Source organism: Pseudochaenichthys georgianus, chromosome 21, assembly GCF_902827115.2.
Source record: "Pseudochaenichthys georgianus chromosome 21, fPseGeo1.2, whole genome shotgun sequence".
NCBI lineage: Eukaryota > Metazoa > Chordata > Actinopteri > Perciformes > Channichthyidae > Pseudochaenichthys > Pseudochaenichthys georgianus.
In genome coordinates this window covers 23,231,334-23,250,947 of record NC_047523.1, presented here as the reverse complement: position 1 = coordinate 23,250,947, position 19,614 = coordinate 23,231,334, and the positions used below count along the sequence as shown (strand labels likewise).

At 39.5% G+C, this 19,614-nt stretch overlaps 1 protein-coding gene across 1 annotated transcript in view; it reads left to right on the top strand.

Annotated features, from left to right (window-relative positions):
- The first annotated feature begins 242 nt into the window (after positions 1–242).
- The window catches only part of b3galt1b (UDP-Gal:betaGlcNAc beta 1,3-galactosyltransferase, polypeptide 1b), a 64,067-nt gene continuing 44,695 nt past the window's right edge, over positions 243–19,614 (top strand). Inside the window, exon 1 of the mRNA XM_034110423.2 lies at positions 243–326. The gene's annotated coding sequence lies outside the window, so the exon portion shown is untranslated. The remainder of the gene's footprint in view (positions 327–19,614) is intronic.

The window sequence follows — 19,614 nt, the reverse complement described above, 5'->3', positions numbered from 1 at the left end:
CCAGATGCACAGGACATATGAGCGAAATGTGTGTCTGGTGTGAAACAGTTTGCAGGAGTTGCCTGGAAATTCTCTCACAGCGTCAACCTAGCTTGCTACTACTCTTTGCAGTCCTCAATTTCTTTCTTTAAGCGGATTGGTTAAGGATTCATCGAATTGTACTCTGATTGGTCGGCTTTGCTCGTCAGGTGCTACGTCAGCCCAGTTGCGCTAACAATCATGCTTTCCTCCCCCCTAGTCGAATAACAGTGCTTTAGGATGCTGGAGCAAAGCAGTAGCGTATCATCAGGACCAGAAGTCTGAGTGGGATGGACACACTGAGAGAGGTAGGAGGAAAAAGGATACTTTATGTCTTAATGGCGTGTGGTATGCAGGTTGAGCTTCACTTATATTGCGGAATGCAGTACAATGTGATGCTTTTACTTTTTGTTAGGTCCGCTATGAATTCCCTCGCCAAGATTTAATGATGTCCTTCCTCATTTCCGTGCGCTCATCTGCATGTTTTTGGATGTCCCGGTTATGGTGGGGCTTGGATGACTGCCTCGCGGTCACACGGTCTGGGTCTTTAGTAATGCAGCTACTTTGTCTCAATCCCCGCTGAGCACATACTGATCTCCATCCTATTTGCAAGGGCTTTCACCTCAGCACTTACGGTTGGAAATGCGCAGGTTGTCCAGTACGAAGGGTGGTGCGGCTTTGCCAAGTTACACAGTAGCATATGAAACTTTAAACATACGTATTTATTCATTTTAATTTGTTTTTAATCCTCGTTTGCAGAGAGCTTGTACCTCTAACAACACGTTTTAATCACCCGTTTAAGGTCGCACTCACCAATCCAGTCGTGTGTGTGTGTGTGTGTGTGTGTGTGTGTGTGTGTGTGTGTGTGTGTGTGTGTGTGTGTGTGTGGTGTGTGTGTGTGTGTGTGTGTGTGTGTGTCATTTGGATTCTTTAATAAATAACGTAGCCTTGGGCTAATGAATGATAACATAATATGTAAAGGGTTGATATTATCAATATGTATAACATTTAATATTCCTATCATCATTTCCTATATTGTCAGTTTTACATTTAATTTCTTATTCAATAATAACTGTTACTATTATTCAAGTGAATTCAATGAAACTGTGAAAACCTGTTTAAATATTTATTATGGTATGCCCACTACACAAAATCACTTGTATAGCAAACAATGTGATGACAAGAATCAGAATAGCTTTTAAAGTTCAAAGTGTAACAGGAGTAAGCTCTCCCATGGAGCTGTGTTTTTTCTTGCTGCTGTTACTTGGTGATTTTAGATCAATATCTGGATCAGATGCTAAGCCCCTTCTCGCTGAACCATGTGATGGTTTCCATTACACGTCCATCTGCTCGTACAGGAAGTAACGTTAAGTGTCAGACTGCCTGTGTGATCAGAGGCTTCTCTTTGTTTATGTTGTTGGACCTTGTCCTCATACTATAACTCTGGGTCTGTAGTGTACCCTGCAATATCATTTCTGCAAGGTGTTATTAGTCTTCTATCCCTGGTTTGAGATGTTCCTTTCCTTCTTGACACACATCAGCATTTATTTAGATGATGTTCATTTATACGTATTTAGGATGTAGCTTGTTTTGTATGCACTGTTGTGAAAGCATACGGTTAAATGTATATATATTCTTGGCATGATGTTACACAATGCATCAGTCGCTGAGTTCATTTTCTCGTCCTAATATTGCCTGGATATAGGCTTGCTCATAAATTCACATGCTTCTTTCTTTCTGACGGCCCTTTCTCCTCTTTAAAAGCACAGCTTGACAATGTCTTTACTTACGAATGTGTATCCCCTGACCTATTTGAGAATGGGAATAGGCCAGTACTTATGGCAACAACTATAATGTAACTTCTCCTCTCCTCCCTCACATTCACATAAAGAGGCCTCTCCATTAAAGCTTTACAAGAAACAATCAGAGCAGAGACCCATTAGAAGGAACTACAGTGTTATATAATGCATACTTATGACTGTCTATGCTGTTCCCTAATGGAAATTAGGTTAGAACAAATAAATACAAATGTGTTAATATGCATATTTAGTTGGATTGAAATATTCATTGAATCTAATGAAACTATGACAAACATTTCAAACACATCCAGACATTTAGATTCTAATTTACAACTGTAATATCTAAAACATGTTTGGTTTTTAATAAATCTTTCCAGATTAGACGGAACAGTTTAGACATCCCCACATTTGCACCTTTAGGTAAAATTATAAAGGACTACGCTTGTTTTGACTTCTAAGGCAGAAGTTGGACTTAGCCTGCCACACCCCCATAGTCTTGATAACATGTCTAAACTGCCAAAATAACACAAATTATATGTTTGATGGTACGTAACCTAAAGCTGTTGTAGACCTGTTGTTTCGACTGCAGCTCCCTCCAAGCTGCCATGCTCAACATTTCTACAATGGGTCATGCATGTTGACATGTTATACACATTATACATTTTATCAACGTGGGGGTGCTACAGTAAAACGTGTGTATTTCCATATTGCACTTTTTCCCAAGTTGTAATCATGTTGTATACTATAACATCCTGCCTGATGCCCAGTGAGTGGCAGACCGGAGAATATATGACTCAAGGGTTAGTTAGGACTTTCCCCATCAGCATGTTATGATTCATTCATTGTGAATATGTTGACATTGCTCGTTTTATGATTTTCTTTAGTGATACTCAGTTGTAGACTGTTTTCATAATCTTCAATATAGCAGCGCATTATCTACTTGCACAAATCAATCATTTTCCTTATTGATTCATTTATTATTTGTTTGCATTTAATGTGGCACTAAATAACATTTGTGCTTTTACCTATCATTATGACGTAAATGTTGATTGCAGAATGTAATGGCTTTAAAATAATGACCCCATCAGCATTTAGATTGGTTCCCTAAGCCTTGCTTTCATTCTGCAATTATGTCTGCCCCAGGCCGCAAGCTCCTTCACAACAAAAGACGTATACACTGCATCACTGAGCATTTCGCTAAGACGTTATTAATACTACTGGATGTTTTTTGCTTTTGTTATAGCAGTGAGTTTAGGGTTTTGTCGTTCAAAGTAGGAATCTTATGTTGTTTCTATAGCTTTGGACAGTAACTGTTACACTGAAACAGTTGTTTACAATGTGTGAACTTTAGATTGATCTTCTCTTTATGGAAATGAACAGAGAGAACATTTGTTTTCATTTATTTAAGTTGTACAGATTGATGGGAAACAAATGCAGTGAGTCCTGTGTTGTATTTAACCCTAAATGCTAAGTTGAGGAAAGTTGAAAGCTTTCTGTTTCCTCCATAATGTTAGGGGATGGTGTGAAATCATTCTTGAAGGAGACATTTTGACATTTCAGACCAAAAGTCCTAAACTCTAAATCTACTTCCAGATAGGGAAAACATACTAAAACAATGATTTGATGGAAGACTGTTTTACATAAATTGATCATAATTGTTATTATCACAGTGTGGGGGCAACATTATCAGTTATCAGAGACATGTAGAGAAGTAGTTGTTCATATTGATTTTCAGATAGTGAGCATCAGGCAATGTGCAAAGGCCCACAAAGCCTCTGCACTAAAAAAAACTGGAACTTGACTTTGATTAAATGTGTTATCTCAACAGATTTCACATAACTGTATACTGTAGGTTAGTTGAAAGCAGTAATATCAAGTTTAAATACAAAATATTAGGTACATTTTATTGCTTTCAACTAACGCTTATACAATTATGTGACATGTTTCTGTTTTTTGAGTGTGCATAGTTTGTATTGTTTTATCATGAAACGTGGCAGTCAGACAAATTCAAAATCGAATTGTACTTGTATGGAAGCTCGCATCACAGGTGGGGAAGGAAGAAGGAAGAGATAGGCCGGAGATCGACGTATCCCTTGGCAGATATATCACACAGTCTGTTCTTCTTCTCTCGGTGTATAACGCAGTCACCGTCCGGTTGTTGCCTCTTTTGAAGGCAGAGGATGAGAGGATGAATGGACGTGAAGGGTTTGTGTTGGTAAAAAAGAAAAAAGGGTGTCAAGATATAAAGGCGCAGTTTTTGATACCATCTCGAGATGCACAATGACACATTTAAATAGTGTGTACTACAGGCCACTTTCTCTTACACTCAAGAACATCCATAGAGAGCTATCCCTTCGAGGACAATATCCCACATGGTTCTTGAGTGATGATTAGACCACTTTAGCCTCTAATTATTAGCATTAAAACTGTGAAGCTGCCTTGTGTCGAGAAGAACCGCCATTACAACCTCCATCCCACTTCCTTTTCACAGGACCCATTCAAACAGGCTTTCCAGTAATAAAACATTTTCATTTAAAGTCATTTTATTGTCCAGTAAAATAAATAAATTTGTCTAAATTGGATTTGAATGTTAATTGTATTGTTAAATCGTGACATGCAACATACCCAATGCTTGTGTCTTATTTTTACTCAGCAGTTACGCAACCTTCCCACAACATTTTCTCCAAAACATCAATACTGTTACAGAAGAGTAATCTTTCATTTGAATAATCATTGGCAAAAAAATGAAATGCACTGCATCTAAGATCAAAACTTCAATAATTCCAAGTTACTATACCTCCCTTCAATTATATTTCCTGTATGCCATGTATATATAGCATTCACCTGTTTGTCCCAGCTTTAATCAGTGTGATCCTCCTACACACACTGTAATTACTTTTTGTATTAAATCTTTTAATGAGACTCTGGAGCAGCCTTCAAGCGTTGTTAAGTAGTCTTTTTTCTTATTAATTAGATTACTTATGGGAATGCAGTGAGAACTATTACAATTTCGAAAAAGCATTTTTTTTGTATAATTCTACTAATTCCATTTTGTCTTTAATTACACTTTTCTTTGTGCTTCCATGTAGTGAACATAATTTCAACTGAAGCTGCACTTTAGAATAAGCAGAGTGAAATATCAGCTTGGTAATTGTGTTCTCGCTATATAAATGTGTTGTCTTGTTAAGCATACAGCTTTTATTGACAGATTAGTTCAAGAAATAAAACATCATGATCAGTGGTAGGCGTTTTTCCTATTCCATGGATAGTAAAAATGCATTTCACTGCGAGGCTTCCAGGAGCAATTCCAGCCCATGATGACTGGTTTGTACATACCTTATTAGAGGAATGAGTCTGAACTACGGCCTGATGAAGTTTGACTTGATTTCCCCAGTGACCAGCAGACCAAACCAGTTTTATTGCTGTGACAAAAAGGGCCCTGGACACTAAATAGGAGCTCTGACCCTCAGATGCTAAAGCTGCTTTTGTTCTGCTGCTGGAACGAGCTAACATCTTGTCTCATGTGATTTTAATGGAAATGTGTAGCAAGCAAGCATCGTTTTTTATTCAAGATGAAAAATGCACTTTATTATAATAATACACTCATGTAGGCTCGGGGCTTAACTGGTTAAGGCTAATACAACTATCACAGTAATAAGTATTATTTTCATTTAAGGAGTCATTCAATCATTAATGATTTTCGACTCAGCATCTGCTGCTTTGGCTCATGTAATTTGCTCATGTCTGTTTCCAGTCCAGCTGGTATAGTGAAATACTCTCTACTGTAACTAAGCTGTGTTGTAATCCTTTAACTTATATTGTCTGTAAGTGACAGTCGGTCTCAGTCAGCTGAGCAACTTCTTTAATCTCAGAGCCCAGCCAAAATCGTATATTTCCAGTCACTTCTACGATTCTGAATGCCTCCCAAACCGACTTTTACATCTTGACAACAAATGGCTCTCTTGGGAAAAATGGGCCAGAAACTTCACAACTTCGAAGCCATTTGTGGTCCAAAATGCAACGTACAAAAGTCTGATTTTGAAACTTGAAACATCTAGTGCACACACACTGAGAATGGACATTGCATTAAAGTAGGAGACATTTTTTTTTTAAAAGGAACCAGTATTTGCATATCCTTTCAATGAGGGGAAAATAGCAAACAAGAACATTTAAGTGGGTCATTTATTTTCTAGAAAAAACACATCAGACAAATTATTGTTCAACGAAGAGATTTTTTAAACATGTCTGGCAGGGACCATTCATCATACTCTAGTTGTCATGCACAGATGGTGTAAGATTTAAAAAATGTGTCTCCGAAGGTAAAAAGCTGGCATTGAATCTAACCCTGGGTTTTTCAAAATATATCGACCTTCTTGAGGAGTTTTCTATCCTAAATATACATATAAAGCAACTATGTATATTAATATACATTTGGACATCAGTGTTTGCAGTCGGTATGTGTTGATAATTACAAAATAAGATTTTAGCCCCACTGAGTATATTTGTGAGGTCCATTTTGAGCTAGTTGTGTTGGGTTAGTTTACCAGTTGGTTTCCATCCGTTGTATCAGAAAGAGGCAATGCTTCATCTGATGCAGTGTGTGATTTTGTTAAGTCAGTATCTTGTACTTTTTGCCAGCAGGACCTAGTCACTCTGAGTCTTTGAGGGTCCCCTCCTTAAAACTCCCACTGATGTCAAAATGCTGAGTAGCAATATGCTGCACTAGGGTCAGCCAGCCAGTTAAAGACTTTTAGTTATTACATCGTCACTGCTCATCCTGATCCCATAGCTTTAATTTAGCTTGGTCGATTTTATAGAGCAACATCTTTTTTAGGCAAATAATACATTTACGGACAATTGTTTTATTTACTAATGACAAATGTCAGGTGCCAGGTTCTCAAATATGGGAATATACAAAAGTATAGGGTATAATTTGGCAGAAAATATAAAATCACCTTACCAAGAGAGTTCCACACAGGAACACCGTCCCTCGGTCCCTGGTGTTAACTTCATTGTATTTTAATAGTTTGATGAACAGAGTTTACCTTTCATTCAAGAAATTCAACAGAAAATCTCTGCATTGGCTTTTTACTGCTGTCACAGCTTTGTTCTATTGCCAAAGGGCAAACACAAACAAGCTAATTGCACATTATTATTTTTTCATTTATGAGGTCAGACACCATATGAGCTGTGCTTGTATAACAGCCTCTTGCATAACATAATGTGGGGCTAGAGAGAAGACAATAAAATGTTTACCTTTCTTTATTCCTGCAACGATAAGGCAAATGTGAGACTGGCCATCTGGGAAGACAAAAAGTGTTAACATCTCAAATGTGAGAATCACAGGTGCTTCCAATGTAAAGCCTGTGCATATTTACTGTATAAGCAAGTTGCACAATGGAGAGCAAAAGACAAATTGTAACGGCATGTCCTGCATAATGCAGACACAACACAACAACAGCAAAATGGACTTATCTAACTACACACAAAGATAACTGTGAGAAGTGGAACATGCACAAATCAGCATATTGTAGTTTATTTGAGGTGACAAATATCTGTTGGGTTCTCCTTCAATATGTTTAAAAAAACATGCTTTGGCGTTGTGTAAGAGCAAGTATTTGTATATGCATATTTATAGACCGAAATAGAGAAAACAAGTCGGACCATAAGAGCACAGAGGAGAGCCTGTCAGAGGGGAATACCAGTGTTCTAATGGTAGTAAAACATTGATTCATTTTCTTGCATATTATGTGCTTGAGTGTGCTGTGTGTCGGTCTATATAATGACATTAGTGTCAACATCATCAAGCCAAGCCTTGATGAAGTAGCCTGCCTTCTTCTGCCTTTTGATCTCAGCGCTGTTCCTCTCTCTCTGGGGCACCGAGCATCGGGACAGCCTGCGAAGGTGACACTGTTCAGCCCCTTGCAAAAAGAAATGCACAGCCTTCCTGGAATTGATATAACTTAAAATCCCTAGCCACTCACTGGAGTGGAGCCTAATCTAAATCAAACTATCCAAAAACCTATGGAGAAGTGCTGAAATGCTAACACATTCCCGGGTTTTAGGACTCCTGCAGCACTCGACATGAATATAAAAAGACCAATTTGCTGCCCTAGGCAAGATTTCAAACTGTACTGTATTCTTGTTTATTAATAACTACTTTTGTGTACTGTCATATAGTATTTTATACCTGTTTTTCATCTGTTCTCTTGTTTTTTTATAACTATGATGATCATATAAAGGTGTGCCTTTACCTCACTGAGCTGAGGTTATCAGAGCCACTCAGTCTTTCAGGAGAGAGCTCTCTAAAGCTCTCCCCCCACCACGGCCGCTTACACAGTAAATTCCAATGTTAATAAAAGCACACAGAAGTTGTATACGTTTTTTGGGAGTTTGATTTATTTTAAATTAACACGAACCTATAATTGCACACTAAAACCATTATTTAAAAAAAGAACTATTTCACATAAACCTCTGGTTTTTACTGAGGCTGGGGCAGTTCAACTTGATTTGGGGGGGGGTGCGCCATAGTTTATTGGCGCTGTACGTAATATAGGCGTAGTTCTGTTAGTTTAAGATAATAAGATGTACTTTGTTGATCCAAAATCAGGAAATTGTGTTGTGATGAAATTTCAAAAAATAATTTTAATTTCTAATTTTTTTTTCCTCCACAATTTTCGGTGCCCCTGATGGGTTAATGCGCCCTTAGCATTCGCCTATACTGCCTATGCCAAGGGCCTGCCCTGTAAAAAGGATGTGAGGCATAATGATTTAAAGAAAATCCAAGGTGTACAGTCATTCAAATATAAAGACGACTGCAGAAAAAGCTTAACTGTTGCAGAGCTCTGTTGAATTTGTGTTGTGTTTCTTGTTATTTATTTGGATTTCTTAGGCTACAAAAACAACAACATTATCCTTGCATAACTCACGCCCCTATCCACAAGGCTAAAGACTTGTCTTTGAGTTGAGTTTAGAAATCTCATTGAGCCACAATTCAGATTTTTGTTGGAGTGGATGATGGTCCTGAATCCTTATATCCAAACACTCTGGAGCTGTAACTGCAGAGGCTCCTTGAAAAGGGAATCTTGAATTAAACAGAAACATTTTTGCAGAAGGAATCAAGGAAATCCAACCTATTCCCCAAAGCATTCCTCCTGAACACTTGTTATTCTGACGTGCCTAAAAAGAGCTCTAGGGAAGATGGTATTGGACTGTTGTTCTCCATAAAAATGTTCTCACCTTATCAACTTAATCGTAGATGATGCTTTGCTTTTTAGCCATGTAATGACACCTTTTGGTTTTTCAAGAACATGATAATTTCATCTGCGGCAGGCCTTTTCTCCCTCAGAGGAGAGAAAAGGTTGCAACTTGGTACGCAAACATCTGTTCAGCGATATGTTAGAGCGGAGAGATCTCCAGTTAGACACACTTAATGAGAAAATGTGATTGAAATCAACTGAGACTGGGGATGCTATTGATCTGGTGCAGGGAATACAGAACGGTATTGTCATGTGTCTGAGAAAAAATGATGATGTCCTCCTCTCGCTTGTTGAAGCTCCTCTGTGAAAGGCATCAGTACATTTAATGGAAACTGGTATCTTGTGTTTTTACTTCTTGGTGGTGTAATCATCAGTCAACCGGTAATTGTTTGAAATAATTATGATTAAGAAACAGAAGCACTGAACAAGATTTTAACTAGAGGTGATGGTGGCAATTGACAGAGGAAGATAAATGGACCTTGTTTTAATCGGTCTTTTTGCAACGGGCTAATATCAACACAAGACTAAAGAGCTTGTCTTGAAGGCTATTGAAAGCGGAATTGGGGTACATTTGGCAGGACTTAATGGATGGAAGCAGTGAGAATAAGGGAGCGTTGGGCTTTTTTCTAGCTTAAGGGACCTCTAGTTCAATGAAAATATATTTTGGAAACATGATCTTTTTGGAGAAAAATCCAGCTTTGCAGCTTTCATTGCCATTTCATTGCCATTTTCAAAGCCATTCCTATGGGCCAGTCTTTTACTGCAGGCAGCAGAAAGATGACTTTTTCAGATCAAATAATTATTCATAAATAACAGTCTGAAAGAAGCATGCCGTCCAAGACCACTTGGGGTAAATTACATTAAAAGCTTTTCAACACAGATAAAAATAAAACGGTCCGAATTCATACCAGGAAAACATAATTGGTCACTTTAAACGGCCTTTAAAATTGTCATTTATAGCTGCCTAATGCATCTCTGTGTGGGAAAGTATAGTTGACAACATTGTGACTCTTCTCAGAATCATTCAGGTTAAGGCATTATAACTTAATATCTGCCATAGGGGAACATAATGTAGATAGTGGATCATCACACCTTTTTTGGAATCAAATGAGTATAACAAAGACAATCACAATACCACAAACTACAAATAAAGCTTAACTGGACAATTACTCTATTAGTATAATTATTTAAGATTATTTCCCAACAAAAAGAAAATAGTTCAAAATAAACAAAGTCTATGTAATAGACACGCCCATGATGTGGCATCACTTGGTAAAATATGATTGGCCACTTCCTGTATTAAGAGGGTGCATCTTTTGCTCTAGTTTGACAAGACAATGTTAGTTTCTAAGATGTTAAAGGACTACTTCGATGTAGCTACAAGCTGTTCTGCTCTTATAATGGTCTTTCTTCTTATTTTCACCAAACATTGATTGGCCTGTCCTGCAGCGAGCAAAGAAAGGTAACATCTCTTCTAACAAGTACATTGAGTTGGAATTGTTTTTTTTTAAGAAATGTTATGCCAGACCAATATTGTTGGAGACCATTCAAGAAGAAATACTCCAGCGGTGGTTTAACTGAAACAAGGAGAGCATTCATTTTATTTCAGGGGATCAAGTATTCTTCATTATCCTGTGCCAGGCATATTAACCTGAATAGGTCCCAGTGTGATCTTAAAGCATTGGTTTAACTGACTCTGTGAGTTTGTTTTGATCAGCATCAAGCACAAAATAATTTGTTATCCCTTAGGTTGCAACTATAGAGGTTCAATGTATTTAAACTCTTAGGTGCAGCAAGAGAAGAATGCTTTAGTTTGCAAATAAAGTCCTCAAAATAATTAAGTTTGGATAATAATTATCCAAACTTAATTATTTTGAGGACTTTTTTTTGGATAATAATAATTATGAGGGACTGTAATGGTTGACACGTCTCATAAACGTTGAGTGGAAGTCGGAAACAGTACCGAAGGAGTGGCAGACCGGGGTGGTGGTCCCCCTTTTCAAAAAGGGGGATCAGAGGGTGTGTGCCAATTACAGAGGCATCACACTACTCAGCCTCCCCGGGAAAGTTTACTCTAAGGTACTCGAAAGGAGGGTCAGGCCTGTGAAACTTTCTGTGTAGTAATGCAGTGGGAGTCACCGACTTATGAAGGAGACACGGGACGAGCAGGAGTTCTGATGTCAAACACTGAGATTTAATACAAGCATCGGCCGGAGAAATTCACATCACAAGTCACACAGTCAAAGGTTCTGACTGCACGGGTGGGTTGCCATGTCAAATCTGATCAGCCTCGCATCTTGGTAGACCCTTTAACTAGTTTACAGAGAGTCAACCCACATATTTGGGTAAGGTATACGTGAACACCTGGAGACACTGAATCACTTATCTGACTCTTTGGTTCTGTGACCGAGAGTTGACCGGTCATAAAACTGGTAATGTCAACAATAGCTGAGACTTCCCATTCCTTAAGACAGATAACAGACTTAGGGTTCGTCGTAAATGTCAACAGGCAGAAAGGTTAAATATCTTAGGAGTAAGGAAGAATTATTCTTTGACAATTTAGGAGTAAGACAGAAATATTCTCTAACAAGGCCGATTGTCGAACCTCAGATTGAGGAGGAACAATGCGGATTCCGTCCTGGTCGTGGAACGATGGATCAGCTTTTTACTCTCGCAAGGATCCTGGAGGGGGCCTGGGAGTACGCTTATCCGGTCTACATGTGTTTTGTAGACTTGGAGAAGGCGTATGTCCGAGTTCCCAGGGAGTTACTGTGGGAGGTGCTGCGGGAGTATGGGGTGAGGGGGTCTCTACTCAGGGCCATCCAATCTCTGTACTCCCAAAGCGAGAGCTGTGTCCGGGTCCTCGGCAGTAAGTCGGACCCATTTCCGGTGAGGGTCGTCCTCCGCCAGATCTGCGCTTTGTCACCAATCCTGTTTGTAATATACATGGATCGGATTTCGAGGCGTAGTCGTGGGGGAGGGGGTCTGCAGTTCGGTGGACTAAGGATTGCACCACTGCTTTTTGCAGATGATGTGGTTCTAATGGCTTCATCGGTCTGCGACCTTCAGCACTCACTGGATCGGTTCGCAACTGAGTGTGAAGCGGCTGGGATGAGGATCAGCACCTCCAAATCTGAGGCCATGGTTCTCAGCAGGAAACCGATGGACTGTCCACTCAAAGTAGGGAATGAGTCCTTACCCCAAGTGAAGGAGTTCAAGTATCTCGGGGTCTTGTTCTCGAGTGAGGGAACAATGGAGCGTGAGATGGGCCGGAGAATCGGAGCAGCGGGAGCGGTACTGCAGTCGCTTTACCGCACCGTTGTGACGAAAAGGGAGCTGAGCCGGAAGGCAAAGCTCTCTGTCTACCGGGCCATTTTCGTTCCTACCCTCACCTATGGTCATGAAGGATGGGTCATGACCGAAAGAACAAGATCGTGGATACAAGCGGCCGAGATGGGTATTCTCCGCAGGGTAGCTGGTGTCTCCCTTAGGGATACGGTGAGAAGTTCAGTCATCCGGGAGGGACTCAGAGTTGAACCGATCCTCCTTCGCGTCGAAAGGAGCCAGTTGAGGTGGTTCGGGCACCTAGTAAGGATGCCACCTGGGCGCCTCCCTAGGGAGGTGTTCCAGGCACGTCCAGCTGGGAAGGGACCAAGGGGTAGACCTAGGACCAGGTGGAGGGATTATATCTCTTCGCTGGCCTGGGAGCGCCTTGGGATCCCCCAGTCAGGGCTGGTTGATGTGGCCAGGGAAAAGAAAGTTTGGGGCTCTCTGCTGGAACTGCTACTCCCGCGACCCGACCACGAATAAGCGGGAGAAGATGGATGGATAATAATAATTATGGGCTTTTTTCTGAAATGTATTCCTAAAGCTGAGTCGATATTATTTTATGAGCATCTAGTGTGGGAGCTGTTTTTTATGATGATGCAAATGTTCCCGCCTCCGTTATTTCGATTCACTCAAATATAACTTTTTTTACATTTTCCCTGACATTTTGACATGCTTTTCCTTTGTGTGTTTCTTTCAAAAGGAGAAGCTGCGGTGAATGGTTAGATTGAATATTGATTTTCAGTAAAGGCGAACTTTCATATGGTGCACTGTTACAATGTAGAATAGATGCTCGTGAACAGTTCGTGTAGGACGATAATAATGTTTCAATAGTCTACTTCTGGTACCAGGAAAATAAGATCTATATGAGATGATGGACTCTTGAATCCCATCACTCTGTATACACCAGGCTGATTTGAAATCCCTGGCACTGTGGCTTTTTATACATCTGTAATGTTGATTTGGAAAAGTTTGGATTCTTTATGTTTAGCTGTATTAAGCTGTTATATAAAACACTGTTATATTGCATAACATATGATAATAGCCATAGAGTTGTAGGATGCTCTATAGCTCTAATCAATAGGCCACTTTGCGGAAGTTACTCTCCTATAATGAGCACAGGGAACATTTGTAATAGGAAATATGCATACACCTACTACAGCTTCCTCATTAGCATGGCCTTGCCTGCCCGTGGCGTGAGGTTATTATGTGATGCAAGTCATGGCTTGCTCTCCTTGAGGTCAACATTAGCCAGTCTTCCAGAATAATGAAAAGAAAAAGCAGTGAGGGAATAAAAGCTTTCCTAAACTGCTTTTCTTTCAGTCAGTGACAGTTTATAATTCAATATTGAAAAACTAATCAAACGGCTCAAACAAAATACTACAAATGCACGTCTAAGTGGCGTCAAAGCAGTCCAGAGAGGGGAACATGCCACATTGTTTCATGCCATGGTTTCTTGTGAGCGTCCTCTCACTAATGATGTCGGACAGGGACAGCATGAAAGATAAAGGTTAATCACTCGGTGTCCAAGTGCTCAGAGACGTGAATCCTTTCTGCAGTGTCGTCCTTTGTATTCCAAAAGAGTACCTGGGGCTCCTTGTTTCCCTCTGTAATTGTTTTGTAGAAGGGCAATGTTTCAGGACAAAGTATAGATAAAGGATATTTTGTGTTTGTACTCTCATCAGCATAAAATACTTTTGCTCTCAGGATTTTCAATTCATTTCTCAGACTAATTCAGTAATTACCCTCCAATTGTTGATTTCAATGCAGTCCTTTTCGATAATTCAGCTATAAAATGTTCAAATAGTGACAGTTTCACACATATCAGCCCAGGTTCAGCAGCACTTATAAAGAGCCTTTGAGGTTTGGCCAGTGGCGAACCGTCAGGGCCTTCAAGGTATTCAGAGAATACTCTGGAACACTCAGATAAAACAAACAAAAAATCGATTTAATTATATAAATAACATGTAATAAAATGTATATAAAATGAATAAATGAGAATCGTATCTGTGTTGTTGATCTGTAATATTACAGTGTTACGTTGATTTGTTTGTCCTTCTCGGACCATGCACTACACATTTCAGTGGTTTTGTGTTAGAAAAGAAAGCAACCAATCAGATCTTGTTCTGGGTCTCTGGGTAGAATATCCTTCAACCAAGGTATTCTACATCCTTGATCGAATGCCCTGGCCGTTGCACTGAATGAGAGCGGACTGACAGTTTGATCAACCAATCAGATATTGACTTGTAGCCAATGGGCGTATTCTTTCAGAGTTTCTCTCGGTTCCAGGGTATTCTAGATTAGAAGGCCCGCTAGTTAACTGGCTCGAGACAGAGGATCTAGATGAATGCGACGAAGCAATTCATGCCGTTTTATTGTTTTTAACGTTGAAATGACAAGTGCAACAGGTGAAGATGAAGTTGTTGCGGAATTGTTGTGAGTACCCTTTTCAAGACGACAATTCAGTGAAAAGACGGACATTATAACGCCGCGGAGGGGGGTGGGGTGTGTGTGTCTACAGAAGGTCCAGTTGTGATAGACACGGTTCGCCACTGGGTTTGGCTGTACTTCATTTTTTTAAGCCAGAGGTGATAAAAGCTTCTCGATATACCCTGGCCTGTACCTCCATGTGTCAGTGTAGAAAGTGTAACAACACTCTTGTGCAACAAGCCAATAACATGCATACTGTCCATGCTGTGAAGTTGAGATGAACCACCCAAGGCCGTGCCGTTAGGAATTTTGTTTGTAACCTGGTGGACCACAGATTGGTTGAGTTTCTTTTCTGTTATAAATACTTTTTTTCATAATTTATGCAGAGCTTTACTTCATCTTCCTAACTAAGTATTTGATGTACAGAAGTCCTCTGGCACACACTTGTAATTTGGGGATAGATGAATCAAATCGACTCACTGTGACTTGCCGCGACACCTTGTCTTTTAACAAAGAGAGTTATTTAAACAAAGCTGAAGTGAACAGTACACATTGTGTTTGTGAGATTTGTGGCTCTCTGGGCGCTTTCTCGCTTACGGATTGGTTTTCTGTCAGCCTGTTTTTGTCTTGATTTAGTTTTTTTTGTCCTTGAAGGAATAAACCAATCCTAAACTGAACAGACTGAAGAAAGAAATAGACATTCACCCAAAACATGAGCTGCTCTTTTGTTTTTCCCTATTCTGGTGTTCAAACTTTGTTTTCTTCTTTTGTTTTGCAGTCACAGAGGTATGAATAAAACATAGTGAAAGCATCTATTTACAACTGAGGGAGCTTTAAAGCGATCAGATTGCTTAAGGTGCAAACCGTACAGAATCTTAGTTTGAAAGACTAACAATTATCAACTGTACAAACATGTGGCTTGGTGTAATTGCACCTTTTAGAGCAGTATTGACTGAGGCAACTATTGGTCCTACACTGGTGGTTGACACGCGTCCAGTTTGAAGAAATATACAGGAGTTACAGGACAAGAGCAAAGTGATGTACTTATTTTCATGGGGGCAGCAGCAAAAGGTTTTTTAGCCACTTAAAAGAGAGGTGTGCCTAAAAATGTTGTACGCTATTTTTAGATGATTTTCACCACTTTACTCTGCACTCAGACAGTCCTTTCCAACAGGGGAATTAAGCCATTATATGCTCTTTTCATCGCTATCAGACTCAATTGAATTTTCCCTTTCAGAACATTGAAGACATTTTTGTATGACTTTGTATGAATCCACATTAACTCTTTAAAACACCAGAGAAAGAAACACTGTCCCTTTAGGCTCCAGCCATAACATTTTGTTATACATCTCCCTTTGTCACATTGCAGCACACACAGAGGACCCTATATATCTTTAGTTCATATGTTCAATGCTACATATGATCTAGTTACATCATAGCAATGCACAAACTGTTTGATTTTTTTTTAATGTTTTTCCGCAGCACATTCTCTACTGCAATCTGTCTGAAAACGAAATTGCAATGAAACTGCCAAGACATAATGAGAGACAGTAACTGTGATGAATATACTTCTTGAATTACTCTGCAGTTCTATTACACTCATCATTGACTGTCAGCACTAATTATTATCTGATTATTTATTGGTATTAGCAGACAATAGTGGAACAAGTTACAGCTTATCCTCTTGGTTCACGAATGGACTTTCGTATTGTATTGGAAATTAGTCCTTCAAAATCCTGCATTCATACAATCTGATGGAAAGTAGAAAGGGGTCGTATCAGTCTGTGTGAGATCTCTTTCGACAGCCAGTTCCAGAATGAACAGTGGCTTTGGACAGACCTCTTAATTGTAAGGACATTGGCCTTTCCTTTTAAAAGCTGCCATGAAACAATGTACTGCTTCAGAGACTTCCCTGCTAGAGTGTTCACAGTGCTTCAAACAGAGAGGATACACCTTGATCCAGCTGTGGGGGGAGGGGGCTCCTGTCAGAGTTGAGTGCCTTGTCTTTGATTGTAGCAGGTAACAGGGTTTGCTATAGGCGAGGTAGAGTACTGGGGATTATTATGCATTGAGTTTGAGTCACAAGAGGTGCTGAAATACAAAAAGGAAGTTGTTTTCTGCAGCTAGCAACAAGATCACAGCGGCAAGAATAAACAAACATAGGGTAAATTGTTTGATACAGGATCTGGGAACCTTTGTTGACACATTCAACAAAGTAAGACTTGTCTTTTCATCCAATTTGCACCTTTTTCATGAAGTATTTTATTTAACAAAACTAGGGTAGCATAAATTGTGAATGGGGGATAAAGGTTGTCACATAGTGTTACATCAGTCATATTTGGGCATTGGGCAGGATGGCATTTAACCAGACACCTTATTTAAATAATAATTGACACTATACTGTACACATACAATTATATAAAAGTACATGCCTTAAACCTGCATTAACACTCACACTGTCTGTTTTTAAATCGCGTCTTAAAACCCACCTCTTCTCCTTAGCGTATATTGACATATTTTCGATTGTTGCTTTTATTGCTTTTAAATTGTCTATTGTTTTTACTTAATAATCTCCTCTGGACCTGCTGCTCCATTATACAACAGGGACTTTAACAGTGGCTGAGCTCGAGACAGAGAGCCAGAAATGCAGATTAGAATTGACACCAGATGTGAACAGGAATAATAATGCAGAGGTAAATAGAAGGTGAATGAGAGAGAAGCAAGCGTGCTTATTAAATGTGTTCCACCAACTCAGACCAGACAAAGTTTCCGGCTCATGTATAAAGCATTTAAATTGATAATGTATAAACAATTCTACTTCGTGGCGGGCTGAAACAGGTGTATCCATATATATTCAATAGTAGTTATTATACATGGCTCTACACACGCATCACAGCAATATATACAGCACCTACATACATACCTGATGTCAGTGCTGACCCTGAATGGAGAAAGCACAGCCTTGATGTGGAGAAGGAGCCAGCTGCTCAGGAGGAGAGCGTCTGTTTTCTCTCAGAGGTGGAAACACAGCCGCACTTCCTTCCATACGGCACACAAACCAAATAAACATAAGCACTAATTATATTTTGTATAGAAACCTGCTTCTTACTCTGTTCTCAGAGGATCATTACTTCTGCAATAGTGACAGCATACAACAACCTCTTACTGTTAATTTGAGACAAACATTGTTTCCCTCAGTTTAATAATAGGATTTATTCTCAAGACTATATTCATTGTAAGATTAGAGAATTAGGTTTTCCCAATACTTGTATTCTAGACTGATGATACAGATAAATAGTGTTCCAGCATTAGTGGTTATTAGTTATTAGTGTCATGTATTGGTGACATTTAACTGTCTAAGTTTTTGAGTAATTTGCTCTTGTTGATTCTGAATTATAATTATTTGCGGAGTCATCCATTTTGAAGTCTGATTTTAAAGTTAAAGAAAAATGACACTACTATGCACTTTTTTCATAATTGTTAGTTGAATAAATCTTAAATAATACACTATATGCCTGCCGTCTGAGGCACTATGTCGCTAGAGAGGATGTTTTATTATCCGTGCTCGGTAAAAGTACATTTTAGTCGCTCTTGTGGGTGTATTCAGATGTGCAGCCGAACTGCAAAAACAAATGGCAACGTGTATTTTAAAGTAACAATGATGTTTCATTTCCACTGGACACACAACACAGAGCCGTGCACAGAACCAAAGGTGTGCAGGCTGAATAGGAGGAGAAAGTGTGGAATGGTGAATATCTTAATTTGGAAACATGCTTACCTCTCACAAGGTTAACATTCTGGGACTTGACTTACTGCAGGAAAAGAGGACACAGTGTTATTTGCTCCGTCTTAAAGCCACGAAAAACCAGCAGCATTGTCTTTCTTTCCTGACATACAATCATATTTATCTGAACCTGCAGCAATGATGAATGGCTGGCTGTTGTTGTGCTTTGCATACTTCCTCTTGGCATGAGTTCTGCAGCCTCTCCATTTTGAAAAGTATGAGATTTTATTTGCCCTGCTGTGATGGATATGGATTTTCTCTGTCGACTCAGATACCCATCAAACCCATGTTTATGAACAGTTCACAGAAATCTCCAATATTTCCTTAAGCCTATATAGAACAAGGTGTGCACTTCAAAAGCAGTAGTTGACATTTTGGAAAGAACACTTTCTCGCTTCCTCACTGAGAGTTAGATGACATCAAATGTCCGTCTCTTAAATATAAAGCCACAGCTAGGAGATGGTTCATTTATCTCAGCATGAAGACTGGAAACAGATAGCCTGGCTCTATTCAAAGGTTAAAAAAAAATCAGCAGGCAAGGAACAAGACATAATGAACTTTAGCGGTGAGCAGATTTTTTGTGTGTGCTTCCAGTGTTTATGCTTGGCCAAGCTTACCTTTAAGTTATGACAGTGTTGACAGTGTTGAATCTTCTCATCTTACCCTCCCTAAAAAAGTGAGGAAGCACATTTCTGAAAAGGTCTTTAATTAGTGTCACAGTGGCGGGACTGCGTGAGTAAGATGTTATTTGTAAGGGTGTAAGTAACGGTATTCGTCCCGTACCGTCACGGTTCGGCACATGCAGTCACACGGCGAATACGCCTTTTTTTTACGAGTGGGAAAAAAGTCTGTCACTCAGGGCAGTATTACACTATATATAATCCAGGGGGCGGTATTGCGCCTAAAAGCCAGCCGCCCGTAAATAACAAATGAAGAACAAGAACAAAACGCAACAAAACGAACACAATACATGAAGAAGAACAGTTAGCAGCTATGG